The sequence below is a fragment of the Grus americana genome, chromosome 7, assembly GCF_028858705.1.
Source record: "Grus americana isolate bGruAme1 chromosome 7, bGruAme1.mat, whole genome shotgun sequence".
In the NCBI taxonomy this organism is placed as follows: Eukaryota; Metazoa; Chordata; class Aves; order Gruiformes; family Gruidae; genus Grus; species Grus americana.
The window spans coordinates 38,855,648-38,872,053 of record NC_072858.1 but is presented as its reverse complement, the minus strand read 5'-3'; the positions used below and the strand labels follow the sequence as shown (position 1 = coordinate 38,872,053).

The 16,406-nt window shown below is 41.5% G+C and overlaps 1 protein-coding gene across 5 annotated transcripts in view; it reads left to right on the top strand.

Annotated features, from left to right (window-relative positions):
• Nucleotides 1-16,406, top strand: part of PCDH15 (protocadherin related 15) — a 1,027,345-nt gene that overhangs the window by 547,575 nt on the left and 463,364 nt on the right. For all 5 annotated transcript variants that reach the window (XM_054831779.1, XM_054831776.1, XM_054831775.1 and 2 more), the window contains one exon: nt 959-1,006. The gene's annotated coding sequence lies outside the window, so the exon portion shown is untranslated. The remainder of the gene's footprint in view (nt 1-958; nt 1,007-16,406) is intronic.

Genomic DNA, 16,406 nt, shown 5'->3' with positions numbered 1-16,406 from the left:
TAGTCTTGGTTTAGGTTTAATTCTATTGAATATGGATAACTTGCAGTCTCCCTTTCTCAGTGACTCAGTAAACTATCCGAACAGCACTGTTCCTTGATGTGGGTGCCACAGTAAGCTTATGCACTTCCAAAAGTTTGGCACTAGATGTTACCAGGATGAGGCAAGGGGGTACCTATGGAGAGGAAAAATGGGAGCGTAGCCAGTGACCGCCCAGTTTCCCCAGTGGGTTCCTAATGCCACCCGCTATCTCGGATCTCACAGCATTAGGAGCCCTGGGGTCTCTGTCCTGTGCCCACCAGAAGGCACTCCTTGGTAGAGGCCCTTGGAGCTGTGAGAAAGGTGAAATCCCCAACCCTGATGGCTCTGTGCCTGGAGGCCCAAATGCTTCTTGAATCCATCAACTTCTGTGGCCATTCCAAGTTTCCCCATGGCACAGTCTTACCTGGGTAAACGCAGGAGAAACGGCCCCCAAAATACTCCTACTCCCACCAGTTGTGTTCCCCATCCCAGGGAGTAACTCGCATGCACGTAGCAAAGGTCTGTAAACCACCAGTCAGGGATTTTACTGTTAAGTATTTCAGGTTGCGGAAGGGCAGAGAATATATTTGAGTCTAAACAAATTACAGATAAGTGCCCAATAGATATGGTTTAGGTAGATATTTTATAAGAATAAAAGTTTTTATGAATTTTTTCTCGTTTCAGAGTTGACAGCCTTCATGAAAATATGTAAACTATTGTAATGAAAACCTCAGGCATTGTTTTCTTGGTATTTTTCTTACTCGAAGCTGCCTTTATCAGGAATAAAATAGCTGATATCAAAAGCCATGTATTCAGTTCTTCTGTCTTTGGAAAGCTAAAGCTATTTTAATAAAGGATAAATATGTGGTATTAGTTGCTCTTCTTAATCAGTAATTAAAACATGAGCAATATTATTAATCTTCTATTTTCTGCTTTCCAGGTGATCAACATGTGATCTCAACGACTATGGCTGAGAAGTGCAATTAAGGTACCATAATTTCCCTTTAATATGGGCATGCTTTTGGTGGAAGTGATTTCCAAAATACTCTCTCCAATAATCCATGTAATAACCTGCATTCCTTGAGGCTGAGTTCACCTCTGGATGGGGTTGTGTTTTTTTTTTTTCATTTACCACTTTGTTCCACTGCACTTCCTGAAAACTAATTTTTTTTTTTTCCCTTATATTCCTTATCTTTTAGTTTTCTGTTTTTAAATTTGGTAACAATGTTTTAAGATGTCTGTATAGAACTATATGATGGGAATAATGCTTACATGATATACTTGCAACTGAAGGTCATGTCCTTGAAATATTAACTCGGAAAATGTTGTGGGGAAACGATAGAAAATCTGTCCATAGGAGGCTTCTGGAATGATGGCTGCTGCACGCTCCACGGCACTAAGAATTTAATTGTTGATTTGAATCACAAGATGGCAATCGGCTCAGCAACTCAGCTGTACCGCACGGAAAAGATGACTGGTTTATTAGAAATACACAGATCACGACCAGAGTTATCTTTCTTCAAGTCATGTTTTCACTTGCAAATTTCTACCTGGGACTTCAAACAAAGAATAGCAAGATAGGAGAAGGTGGAAATATTTCCAGTTCCTTTGCCTTGGCAAGTTGTACTGAACTCTGATGACAATCTAAACTTAAGCAAAAAAAAAAAAAAATTTCCTATGAAAAATACAGTTAAAGTATAAGCAAGGTAGCACAGTAGTGCTAACAGATTAAAAACACTAATGAACAATATTAAAGAGTTGTTCTCGAGTAACAGGAACTAATTCTTGCCAATATAGTGGCAGTATTTCCATTCCACTTCTAAATGCTCCACTGTTGGTTTAATATTTCCGTTGAAGTAATAAGATGTAAAATCATCCTGGAATACTACGTGACCAGCCTCCTTTTTGTTGTTGGTCTGTGAGATTTATTTGAGGATGGGTAAAGGATAGGAAAGCTCTTGTTTTTATTAGTTTCATCCTTTATAGAAACCGAATATTTTACTTTTCTGATTTTACCTCTGGCCACCAGGAGTCTACAGCAAAAACTCCTAATGTTTATTTCGGTATGGAGATAACGTGCTCTGACTGTTAAATACTAACATATATGGAAAAAGAGCAAAAAAGAAATTCTAAAAACTACATGCAAATTAGGTTATTTCAACGCTATGTAATGTCTTAGGACCAGTTTTGAACAAAGAGTAATCAAGAACATCATGATAAGTGAAGAGTGGGATAAAATGCAAAATTTTGATCAGAAGGAGATTTTGTCAGACTAACTTAATGTTTCTTTTTGCTGAGATAGCGAACATCTCAGACTACAGTAATGCGGTGGGCTTAAGCTATCTAGATTTATGGGAAGCATTCATTCAGTACAGTTCCCAAAGGAAATTATTATTTAAAGTGGAGATGGTGCAGATTAATACAGGAATTATAAGAAACTGGCTTAGGCAGATAAGGAGCTGGGAAAAGAGCAGACTGTGACAGGATGTACTGAGAGGTGAGGTACCAGGTTGCAGGAGAATTGTTAGAGGTATTCATAAGGGACAGGTCTTGGGACCAGTCCTGTGTAATATTTCCTTTAGTAACCTTGGTGCAAGGTCTTTGATACAGTTTCTTATACTCCTGTAATGCTCCGAAGGACAGAAGTATTGTATGGAAGAATTTTGTTGACTTTGTGGATTAGTATAACAAAGATGGGATAAAATTTAATAATAATGAGCACATTGCCATTCTGTTAGGGGCTAATAGTGGGAGGGTTGCTATAAACAAGATTCAGCATAGGGAAGTTCAACTTTTTTGTGTGTGTGGTTGTAACACATACCTGAAGCTTTCATAATCTACATAATTTTCTTCAACACCTGCTTACTGAAGAGTTGCAATTTACTCTAAATAGCACAGAGCCTAAGTATTCAAATTCTATAAATTCTGATAAACTAAAATCTTAGATTTTAAATATCAAGTTCTGAACCTTACTCTATAAAGTTCAAAGCCACTGCAGGTGTGAACCCTAACCTTGCATTAGGAGTAGGAAGTTGCCAGACTACAAGAAGTAGGTTACTGTAGCAGCTGAGGAACTGATCTTCATATAACCAGCCCATCTGCCTCCTCCCCTCCAAAAATCCCCAAACAAACCGAAAACCTGGAAACAAGCCAGCGCAGATCTCGGGCGCTAAGTGAGCAGTCATGTTACTTTGAGGTAAGGATGGGTGTAGGTGTAGCAGAAGCTCAGCCATAGACTGAAGCTGGAGGCAGAGCAATGACTGTAATGAAGCCAGGGGAGACACAGGAGGTAGGTGATGGATAAAACGGTGCCGTTTTGGCCACAGGAGGGAGGAGTGCAGCAAGACAGGACGGGTCAGATCAGCCTGGTAGGAAGGCTAACTGATGCAATCAGTGCTCATCCCACCTCCTAGAAGAATTACAGTCAGAGCCAGCACAGGATGTGGAGATACTCAATGTATTTTGATACACACTTGAGTGTATCTGCCTTACGTGGCACTGGCGGATGTGTGCTGGCCAGGAGAAGTCGGTGTCCTTGAGCTCAGTTTCTTGGAGGAATTCAGGAATGCTGAAAGGTCCACTGACACACTACCTTCAGGGCCATCTCCCTCTCATTGAACAACCCTAAAACTACTGAGAAAGGAAGAAGTGGGGGCATGTTAGCCCAATCCCACCTCCAGAGTAGCAGCCCCAGAGTCATGCCAAATTGACATCATGGTGGTAAAAAGGAGCAACCGAACCAAAAAAATGGGCCTTCCCTAGTGAAATATGGGTATGCTATAGAGATTGAAGCCAAAAGGATGAGAAAGTGGTGCTTCATTACTGTGCACTTAAGAATCTGCACTTCCATGAGATTAAAGGAATGCTCTGCAGATCAATACAAATTTGCTCAAAAGATAGGAAACAGAAGGTAGGACTAACTGATCAGTTTTCTGAGTGAAGGGATGACAGCAGTAGGGTCTCAAAAGAATCTGTGCTTAAACCTGTGATACTCAACTGATAAATGAACTGGAAAAGATGCCAGAGTGTGCTGATGATGCTTTTATTCAGAGCAGTGAAGATGAATGCTGCCTGTGAAAAACTGCAGAATGATTGAGCAAAACGAAGTGCCTGGGCAAGGCAATGGCAGGGGAAATTCACTGGAGGTGGATGCAAAGGGAAGATGACAAAAATCCCACGCATGAGGTGATGAATGCTGAGCTGACCGTTTCCACTCAATGACCAAAACGTTGGGCATAGATAGAGCTGTAAAATATAAAAGATGCCTCTCTGAAAATGTTAACTTTAGTGACAGTAGTGGTTAAAGCAAGCAGTGTAACAGGAAAAGTACCAAAAATATCCCAAAAATGTCACATTGCTACTGTGTAAGCCTGTGTTTCTCTTCCATCTTGAGTTTCTGTTTCTTCGTCTCAAAAACGTATAGTGGGACCTGGGAAGTTTGGAGGATGCAAAGCATGACACAGATTTCTTCCAATGAACGATTAAATAGTGTAGCATTCCTTGGCACAGGAAGGAGACGGAGGTCTGAACAGCTGCCCGGGGGCTGCTGAGAGCGAGCGAGGACTCACTGATCGTTCTCGTTTCCAGGGTCAGAGGCAAGGGGTGAAATGAGAGTGTAGTGAGTTTGCAGCACGTACAAGGTTATTGTGGAGTCCCAGTTACGGCAGGAGGCGAGTGCCAGCCTTTCACGTAGGTGCAGACAGCAACATAAAGACACACTCAAGGAAGGAAAGCATAAGAGGGCCTGAAAAATAAAAAGACTTTACTTTTTGTTCAGGAAGTGAGCGAACTGCAAGCGTTTGAGGGCCGGGTGGCAGTTTTGGGAAATTCTCCCATGAGATGGATAGCTCTGCTCTTCCTTAGGGCTGCTGCCGTCAGGGAGGGACCTTCCTGTGAAGGACTGTTAATAGGTGGTGATGGAGCTTAAAATGAGAGGATCAAGGAGCCGCTGTTGATGGAGCTACTAAAAAAACCAAACCGCTGAAAGGGATTTCGGGCTGTGCCTAGAAGAAGGAGCAGGGAAGTGTTTGCCCAGTTGTACAAGGTTCATTTAAGTATCCTACGTAATTTTGTTACTTGTTATCAGAAGAGGATCTATTTAAACTTGGAGAGTTGCAGAGAGGGATGAGTAATTGCATGGTATGCCTCCGTATCTCTCTGTTACAGGACTGACTGGGATTTACTTGCTTTTGTAGCAATAGAGATGTTTACTTTTTAAAAATACATTGAGGGTTCAAATACGAGTGAGGGAATAGAACATAATAATATGGGTAGAAAATCAAGGGGACTTAAGTGTTTCTTGAGTATGTTTAGACTGGAAATTAGAAAAAGACATATTAACCAGAGAGAGAAATGAAATTCTAGAAGGGCTTTCCAAACACAGCTGGGACACAAACCCACTGTTTTTCAAGATGAAGTTTATGGGAGGGATGAGATTACCGAGTGGAAGCGCACCTGCAGTTCTCAGTAACAGCTTGCAATACCAGGAGCCGGGCACCCAATTTGTGGGTGCCCCCAAGCTTTGAAGGAAACAGACTTGAACTGTTGGTTGCATTTACTGTTGTACAGTGATACTGTATTTGATTGTTTTTCTGCCTTGGGACTTCACAAATTGCCTCAGGAGTCCAGGAGGACCTTTTTGTAGGGTCTTACAGCTGTTTTCATGTAATGTATTCAGCCACCTCAGAGCGCTAAAACGTCAGTCGTACCCTCCCCTTACCTCCTCCACTTTCCCTGTCTTATACTGTGATTTCTGAGCTCTTCAGCTCATCTCCTAAAGATCATAATTTGATAAAGGTCTGTGTATTAGAAGAACGTTACTTTATGGCATGCAGTAAATGGAGAGGGCAGACTATGACATCCTGCAGGACACTTTGCTCTTTATTATATTTATTTATTTATACATTTATTATATGATTGCTTGCAGTTAGTGGGGATCAGTGTCCTAGGCGGTCCTTTCCAAGCCTATGTTCTGATGCACACACTGAATTCATTAGCTGGATTCAAAGCCTACGCGCTTAGCATTTATCTGAAAGTAGTTGAAGAGCTGTCTTCCCTCAGAGGATAAATCTCTTGCATCTGCACTTCCACCCCTGCCAACTCAGGAAGCACACAACTGGCTTTGGAGCCAGGCACGCGTGAGATGGCAACGCAGAAGTTGTACTGCAGTGCCAGCAGTAAATCTGGTGCTACCTTAGCAAGGACAACAGAATAATTCATACAGGTCTGTGCATAATTCAGCACCGATGTATAGATTGCAGCAGTTCTTCGCATGGAAATTAAAAACATGTGGAGTGTAAGACCTGCTTGGAACATACCCGCACTTGCTGTCATCTCCTATGGCAAACCATGATAATAAAGATACAGTATACTAATAGTGAAGTTATAGTAAAGATATCCAGCATTGGGCAACAAATCTTTAGGCTTGTACTTGTAGAAACCCATGCTGCCATATTTTTACTGGTACAGGTAGCAGTGGAAGCTAGAGAGGAATTAGTATTGCTTATCCACAGTCTGCCAATACCTTCGTGTTGCTCTGTGGACATCCCTAGATGGAGGAATCCTCCTAACAGAAAGGCAGATCGTGACACTTTGATGCAGCAGGCTGAATTTATGTTCACGACACAATGATGTTAGATATGTTAGGATCTAAAATATTTGGAGCCATATGCAGCATAGATGCTAGAAGTCTCAAAGTATGTTCTGTCATTTTAAAGCATCTTAATTATAGAAATAATTTTGTGGAGGTCTCTTACTCTAGTAAAAGAGTTAGATGAAAGAATAAAAAAGGCAGATCAAAAGAAGGTTATGAATATGAGGTGCCTAGTCATCTGAACTAACACATTTTCATAGACTTGTTTTTTTGTAACAGATTTAGAGCAGTGGAAAATATTTCCCTATCCTGAGATCTGTCGTTGCAAATACAGCGTTAACATTTTTGTCAAGACTGAAAAAGTCACGAGGCCTTGAAACTAATTTTTTTTTTTTTTTTTAACAATGAAAGGAAGCTGTAATATTATGAGTTGACTCTGGGGATTTTAAAACCAAACAGAAAAATGTACGCGTACAATAAGTTGAAAAATTGTATCACTGTTAGCTTACGTGTCCTAAAGGAGAGATGTTGTGGGAGAACAGATATCCATCAGAACATGATCGAAAGGAGGAGATTTTGCAGTGTAGCCAGTACCTACAGATGGAAACTTTAAATAAATAAATAAAAATCAACTTATAAGTGGCCAATATAAATAATGCAGGGAATGCGTAATACGTTCTCGATTGTTCAAACCGGCAAACAAACATGCCTCTGCATTCTGAACAGTTTGCAACTGGTGGAGCTGTTTTGCAATGAGGTTAGCTGAAAGGGGACCGGAGCCAGCCAGCCTCCTCGGCATTGGAGAAATAATGTCAGGATTCCAGTAAAGAGCAAAGACTTTCATTTGTAGAATTTGTTTTTTTGAACAGTGCTTTTTTCCTCCCTGGTACAAGAATTAATTTGGGGATGCTCCATCCTAGATGAATTCTTTAGCCTATTTCGAAGATAAATAAAGGCGAAAGGAGAGGGAGGGGATGTAGAAGGACATTGCATGTGTGAGTGTACGAAGTGATAAAAGATCGCAGAAACAGCTTCAGCTACAGAATAGCACTACCTTTAGGCTTTTATCATCCGAAGGTATGTATTTTCTGCTCTCTTGTCCGCGTGATGCCCAGGTTGCTGGGCACATACGGCCCTAGCCTGGCAGTTCACTGTTTTCAGCCAAGGACATTGTTTCTTAACAAAGGGAGTTTCATTGGCAGAGTAACACGAACAGAGACAGTCTGCTTTTGAGAGTGGCCCCTACACCATACTGCTGAGTCGCAGGTAACATCATGGGCAGCAGAGAGCGGGGCGAGTTTTGGGAGAATTGTTCATTTTAAGAAACCAACAGCAAAACTCAGGAGAATATTAATGTCAAAGCAACGACCAATACAGTTTTCCCTTAGAAAACACACACTAGCAGCTGGAGTCGATTTAATTGCGCTGACTGTGAAATAGAAAACTCTGAACTCATTAGCAGAAGTTTAGCGTGTCAAAATTGGACACACTAAGCTATAGGAAGAGGAAGAATTTAGCATGGGACACCAAAGACTGGAAGCCTTGTGTGAGGACAAAATTGTGTTTATCACAGCAAATACAACTACCCTTCTTTTGAGCATGAGTGCAACTTGCCAGTCTTTGTGTAGTATTTTCCTACTAAAAGAAATTACTTTCAAATGGTTTTCACAGTGAAATTATAAAATATTCCAGTAGCAGAAAAAATGTTCTAACTGTTTCTAATCATGTTAGCTTCAGAGCTGTCCATCTCTTGATTTTAGACCAGGGGCATTGCCTCTTGCTGTAAATCTAGTCCTGTAGCTCCTTCCACATGAAATCCTCAAACCATTCCTGCACTAGCAACATTACCTGTTAGCAAAACCTGGCACCCCCAAACTTCATCAGCACCTTGTGGGTTCACTAACAGTTATAGTCTGCTTTCGTGGTGGTGGACTAAACTCCTGAACCCCAGGAGTTCATTTGTGAAACCTCATATCTAGTGAATTTGGCTTTTAAAACAAAGATTTCCATATTATTGTGAAATAAATTAGCATGCATAACTGAACTAACTTAATTTTTAAAAGGCTATGCCTTTTTATTTTCTAGTTTCTGGCAATTTGGCTGGTCTGGGAATCGGTTTTGCAACCATGCTACACTACTAGATGCTCTCAAGCACATTCATGCTCTCTTTTTTAAGGGATGCTTTGGCAAAGTACAGTATAGAAGTACCCGGTAACTGTCCAGTTTTTGTTTGGTTTGGAACACAATGCCTACCACCACAAGGTTTCAGTATTCTTCAAGGCAAACCTTGCTATCCTTAAGCTTCCGTATGTGAGTGGAGCAGGATGCCGAGACCTCCCTTTGTGCTGCCCATCTATTACATTAGTAGCCAGACTGGTGCATTCAAGAAAGCTTAAGGGCCAGACTGTCCTTTGTTAAAACAATAACAGCTTTATTCTTCAGAAGCTAAGTATATTTTTATTAATTTTGCAGCAGTAGCAGTGCTGTCATCTTACTGTTGATGGATGCACTTGCATCTGTCTCTCCAAGTAACCATGGAGCTTGACTTCTCCGGCCACAAAGTTACCTTATTTTCACAATGATCTTCTACATTTTCTGTACTAAAACAATGCCATAAGGAACAAAATGTTGGTTACATTGTTGATGAAATAGCATCACAGTGGGAGCGAGCCAGCCAGCAGCACCAGCAGTTTATTAGACATCTCTTCTTAGTTTGTATTCTTAGACATGATATTATGAGTTTGCTAATAGGACACATAACTTATTTATGCATTTCACACTCATTCACGTACACCAATAGTTATGCTACAAACACATGCTTTTGCACATAAATAGGTTCGTCATTTGGAGCTAATCCAGTGTACGCATACTGTCAGTCAAGCAACGGCAGGTCTGATTTGGATAGTCAAACTGGAAGCCTCACGCTTTCACTAGCTTTTCATCAATATTGTTCAGGTTCTGAACAGAATATAACAGAATATAAGGCTCCTCCAGTAACCCGGATCTTTCCTCCTCGTTGTGCTATGTCGTTTTACAGACAGATAGCCTCAACCTCCATTTTATGGTTGCCTTTGCCATAATGTCACTTAATTCTAAAACATCCCTTGGGGAGGTAGTTATTGGGGTTTCCAAGAAGAGAAGTGAGGCAAAGAAATACTAAGGAAAGTATGTTTTTAAGGGCATCTCAGGTTGGTGTAAAAAAGGTGCCAGGAAGAGAAATTCCTGTGTGGAAGTCAGAGACCGCCTTAGTGGATTTTGCAGTTTTGACTTCCCCAAGAAGAGTTGGCAGGCAAATCTGGGCTTGCTGCCTGGATAAATGGGCGCTCCTCCTTTGAGTATGATGCTATTACATTACTGAGTTTATTCTCTGTATATATTTCTGTCTGCACTTTGAACAAAATTAATTCTTTTGAATGTTTTTATTTAATTTAGTCTGAGGCCCTGACTTTTCTTGGTTGAAATCTTCAATGATTATTTCTGTTGAAAGTCCTCCCTAACTTGAGTAAAATATTTCCACCTAAGAATAAATAACACAAACACTGACCTTTCAGTCCCAAGGAGAGTGTCTGCTTAAGAACTTCACAGCTTCTTGCCTCAGTGCAGATTGGCATTTGCAAGGTTGATAAGTTGGTTATTTGGATGTAAATCAACATGGAAGGAAAAACAGTCTCAATAGTTATGATAGCAGAGTCCACTTTTTCTCTGTTTAATATAACATAATGGATAATATATCACAGAAATTCACCATCAATGCATCATTTAAATGATGGCTGGTTTTATGTGTCAGTGTGGAGGTCTGGAAAGGGAGAGAGAGTTAAAATACTGAACAATCATTTACATTTAATAAAAAGAAAAAATGCCCATCGGGGAGTTTGCCAACTATGCCTTAAAGCATCTTTCCAACCAAGTATCTGTATTGATAGTATTTTAGGGATTAGAAGCAGGCCTTTGAATATGAGTCATCATGAATTCTAATCAGGATGTGCTAGCATCTGATACAGAAAATTGAGGAAAATGAACGGTTGGGTTTTCTTTTTTTTCTGTATTAGCACTGCCCTTTGAAGACCCTGAATCTTTTCATGCGCTTTTCTGATAGCCAGAACGGTCAGCGGTTTGCTCTGATCAGTCATAGCAACAAGCAAACTGCCGCCACTCCTTGTCTTAGTTTAGCCTAAGTTTCTTTCAGGTCTTCCACAACTCTTTAGAAATTTATTCGTGGCATAACCAGGATCGCTGGCGCACACCTTCAACTTAATGTTAGTTTTAACCTAGGAGCAGGGTGGCTGAGGATCCAGAGAACTTTGCAAGGAGCTTTGCTCATGGGCACAGCAGAAACTCTAGAGGAAAGCGGCAAATTCTTGCATGACGTTGAGATGGGGAGAGGAACGTGTGATCTCAATCTTCCTGATGCTGCTGGTTCCCTGAGATTTGGACAGATCCGTCATTTCAGTTAACAGTGCTGGCATAGGCTTTGCTACTGAAAATATCAGTGCCTAAGGGTGACGCTTAAAACGTCACACTCACTGAAAGAGCCTTCAGCACCTGATGTTCTCGTTACCTGTTCTTAAGCACGTACAGACTGGTCTGTACTGGAAGTTGTTCCAAACCAAGCTGAAGCTGAGACAGCATACTGTTTTTCTTGCATCCCAGAAGACTTTGAATATTGTATTTCCAAAATTGTATATATTGAAAGATAGGAGTGCTAGCCTTTCATCTTTCTTGTTCGTGTTGCTTGACTAAGGCAGCAGATTTGACGTTATGACTGATAACCCTTTGCCTGCTCTCTGCTCATGGGTTGTGTGTGTGAGAGCATTGCCCTTGGAGCCTTTACTGCCCGTCCATCTGCAGGAGGTGGCTGTAATGGCCTGGCTGCAGCACAAGCTTCTCATGGACGAAGCCTTCAGAGTCAGCTCCCTCTTCAAACTCTTTTGGGGCGTCATCTTGGACTGCCTTCATGTTATTTGCTGCAGCATGATGGTGTGTGTTCTGGGCACAAAGTGAGTGATGCCAGGCTCTGGCAAGGCCACCCTGCACGTCCTTCCGTAAGGACAGGTATTGGGTGGATCATAACCTGAATTAATTCCAAAGGTAACCCTGAATTTTTACCAGGACTGATCCATTACTTACTGGCCTTTGTCATGAAACTACTATTAATGACAGAAAAGAAGTGGTATAGTACTTAGTACATTTACTAGAAACACGTTAGGCCCTCCTGGGACATTCCCACGCTTTTTATCCAGTCTGTCCTCACCTCAACCCTGGAACTTTTTATTAAATTTCTAGAAAAAGAGCATTGCAGAGTGCATGTATATTCATCAGCTTTAAAATTATTAGCAAGCCTCTGTCCTAAATATCAAGGCAAAGCCAACACCGTCTCCTTCCGTCTCCGAGACCTGCAAGTCAGCAGAGTGAAACAGCCCACTGCCTTTTATTAGATGTTATGCACTTGACAGCCAAGTCAAATGCCAAGCTTGGGAGAGCAGTAATTCAATTCTTGACTGAGTAATACACTGAATATGTCGTTCCTGTCCTCCCAAGAAATGTGTGACCTCTCCAGTGAGGTCCATCTTAAAATAAGAGGTACCTCCTTGGAGGTCACAAGTTTTTCAGGGTAGCGTTGGCAGTGTCTGAACTCCCCCTCCACCACTCTGTTTTCCAGAGTTTTTAGCAATACAGCTTAGGAACTGGGGAATAAATGAGTCCATACCTATGCTATCCCCAGAAAGACAGTAGATGTGTAGTTGCTATGAAGGCATCTCATCAAGAAAGTAAAGAGAAAACTGATTTTAAACCAGTCATTTTATCACTACTTTTTGTGGGAAAACTAGCCTCCAAGGAAGCTAATGTACTTAATTACTTCACTGTGGTTTTAAGAGTTGCTGCCCTAAACCCTTTTCCTCCACCTTGAGTTAGGTCATCTTCAGTATATACAGTAATTAATTGCCTTAAAGCATGAAGAGGCTCTCTTCCTAGTCCACCCTGATGTAAGGGCACAGTGCATGCCTGCCTTCTCCTCATGCTGAGTTTTTTGAACTAGAGCTAAAAGCTTCATCCTTCTAGCGTGCAGCAGTTCGGTGAAACCCCCTTCATCCTTTGTGGAAAAAGCAGTGCTGTGGAGTGAGAGTATCTTATTCTGCTGTGCTGCATGGAGATGCACCAACTCAGCCTTTACAAGCCCGCAGAGCTCAGACAATTACATTGAGACGACGGGAAGGTAACCATGAAGACGTGCTTCAGCCACTAAACTTTGGTGGGCTGAAATAAAATCTGTCTTCATTGGGCTTTTGCTATGCCAACTACATTAAAGCCCCTGAAGTTGCTGCTTCCTTATTTTCTATGTACAAGTCATTTTTACTATCCTAACGTATTACTTTGCAAGCAGAAACTAGTCTACCTGGGACTACATTGCCTTTGAATTTTAAACTCAGCACAGCCTTTAATGATCGGGTTCTGGCATCAAGCCTCCTAATTAGAGCACTTTCAAAGGTGCTTCTTTATTATGGTCCAAACAGCCTTCAGAGGGGAATCAGAGGGTACAGCAATCATAGAGCTGCAAATGTGTGAAAGACACTGTGTTCGGGAATTTGCTTGTTCTCCTGGTGATAATTTCTGTGCATACTTTTTTTTTAATCCTTAAGTAAAATTTGAAAACAAGATTATTTTTTTTACCTCAGCGTATTTTTGCTTAAGTGTACAATTTATGTTATAATGAGCGATACTGTCTTTAAAATATTAGCTTATTTCTAGTGGGAAAGTTTTAAAATTGAATTTCACTACCATGTAGATTAGGAGTTTGGGGTCAAAACATGTGCCAAGAGTTCACCAATTTATTTCAAAACATTAATATTTCCACTCTCCTTTTTGGTGGTTTGGTAGTTACTCTGAGGGCCAATGCAAGATTTCTCAAAGGGCTCTAAAGTCCACTGGCAGCGAGTCCATGCAGTGAGGAAAAAAGCTTATCTTCTGCCTTTAAATAAGTAAATAAACACAACTAAATGGCAACAGGTAACAATGAAACTGTTTTAAGGATCAACCAACAGATTGACCAAGAGACAAAGACATAATGTGCTGAAGTAAGGTTAATTAATTTCCATATTTGTAAATTCATAAGTAAAATGAAACTGTGATAATTCAGCTTCCGTCCGTATGGAAATTCTCCAGAATCTCTCACTTTGCTGTTAATAGCGTAGTGGAAGGGGAGGTTTGGTGACAGCCTTGCAGCAGAGGACGTCCCCGTCAGCCTCGAGCCAAGGGCCGGCGAGCGGGGCTGTGAACGCCTGCGGCTGAGAGCAGCTCAGAGGGGACGTCATTGTGCTCTGCCCTGGGCCTCCCGCTCCTGCGAGTGTTGGCTCTGGCAGCAAGGAGCAGAGGTTGCTGGATGTTCAGGAGAAAAAGGAAGTGTTAAGGGTGAGTGACTACAAAATTCGTCTGTGAAGGACATGGGATAGAAGGAGGTGTACCGACCATGTGGTGAGAGGTAGGTCCTTGTGATGAGAGCAGTCAGGTCCTGCTCTGTAGCGATTGCGAATCAGAACATTTCCTCGCTTTACGGTAGCTTACAGCTGCGTCTTGAGGTTACAGACCCATCAGATATCAAGTACTAGTCACGTAACATTATTCTAAAAGACCTCGGGGTTTCTAAGGATCATATCACGTCCGCTGAATATAAACCCATGGAGTAACTCCACCCTACCAGCTCAGCTTCAGAGGTCAAAAACTGCTCAAGCTGTGAAAGCAATCAATCTAGTTGTCCATGAACTGTGTCTTCATGATTTCAGAGCATCTCCTAAGCCACCTGCACCTAATCATTGCAAGAATATTTGCACAATCTAAATTGTGATTGTCAATGGGAAGCATTGCCATGAAAGAACTTAAGCCACCTGCTTCAAATGTGTAACTGCTTGCTGTTGTAAGCAGCTTGTTAAAACTGCATTGCATGTCTTCCTCTGGGACTGCAACCAGGATTCAGCTGGGCGATTAGTTTTAAAGAGAAATAAGTTATCGCAAAAAAATTATGCAAGAAGGAAAATCTCCAATCTCTCATCTTCATTTTTTTTCCTGAAGAAACACGTAATAGCAACCATTTCACCACAAAGACAAATTGAATATGCATGTCCTTAATTTAACATCTCATTCAACATGTCCCTCTGTCCTTTTTCCTTTCGCGTTTCTCAGGAGCTTTTGAAATGTTGAAAGGCGAACTAGACCGAAACAAAACATGAACAGAAAACAGCTTAAAAAGTACAATAGGTAAAGACATCATTGCTGTTGAAGGTGACAAAGAGCGATTGGAAAATTATGTTTTCATGCTTCTACTAGCCCTGTTGGAAGGCTCTGCTGTGATATAAAGCACTGGGTTTAGGATATACCGTAATTTTATCTGGACAGATATAACTGATCTGCACCAATTGTAATTTTTTCTTACACACTTGGGATAAAGGAAGGCAGCATCATTGCGCAGTTGCGATGAGGATAAAACCTCTTAGGCATAAAAGCGATCTCACCCATCAGCCTCTCCGGGATATAGATTGCTGGTTCCTAACTCTTTTTGGAGCCAGCAATGACGCTGTCACCACCATAACCCTTCTACTGGCTTCTTACCCCTTTGCCATCTTCCTCCTTGTCCCTTACTTCCCTGCTGTCAGCTTCAGCAGGACCTCTGAGAAGACCTAAGTGTGATGACTGTTGAAAGGGGAGACATTGAAAAGGAAAGTAAATTAGCCCTCTTAGAATAGAGTTGAAATTAAAAAGTAATTTACTGTCGCATACTTACATTTTCTCAGTTTCACCTAAATCAAGAGGTACCATATGTGTTGAGTAGAACCAACACGGCAGAATTGAGTTAATCGTAATTCCAGTACGAGTACAATTTAGATTTCTTGTTCCCTTTTTCACACACAGGTGCAAATTATGGTCAGTCTCATTGCTTTATTTAGAAAACTGCAACAGCAGGGATGGGCTTTCTTGCCCTTAGCCAGATGGTTTCAAGTGAATGTCCTGCTTCTTTGGGAAGGTCTGAAAGCCAGATGTGTGGTTAGGCTCTAGCTATCTCCCATGCCCGGGAAGCTCCATAGGAGCTGCTTGCTTTTGTGGGAAACAGCAACTGAGCTCCATGCGCCGATTTCAGAAATGAAGCAAAAGCAGAATATAACCAGGGGCTACAATCAAGCTGAGAGGGGACCCGGCCAGGACAGCTGACCCCAACTGCCCAAAGGGCTATTCCATACCATATGGCATCACGCTCCATATATAACTGGGGGATTGGCCGGGAGGCAGCATGGCTCAAAAACTTGGTTTCAGGTGGTGAGCAATTGTGCTGTGCATCCCTTGTTTTGTATATTCTGTTGTTGTTATTACTATTCTCTTCCTTTTCTGTCCTGTTAAACTGTCTTTATCTCAACCCACGAGTTTTACCTTTTTTTCTTTTCGACTCTCTCCCCCAACCCACGGGGAGTGGGAGGGAGTGAGCAAACGGCTGTGTGGTTGTTTTAGCTGCTGGCTGGGTTAAACCGCGACAGCAGGCTCTCTTGTATTCAGGTTGCCAATCTGTTTTGTTCCGCTATTCCCAATGACTTTTCCTTTGTAAAGAAACCGTCTTTATAACACACTTTGGTGAATGTGATGATTGTTATTAGATCTTTGTTATTCTTGCAGTCTTCGCTCACAGGTTGTATTTTATGAATCTCTTCATATTCCTGTTGTTCTTGAATGTTCTCCCCTCTGCCTGCAAATATAAGTGCAGTGTCGAAAACTGGACAGATTGTCTCACTGGGAAACAGCAGTCCAGACCAGAGCC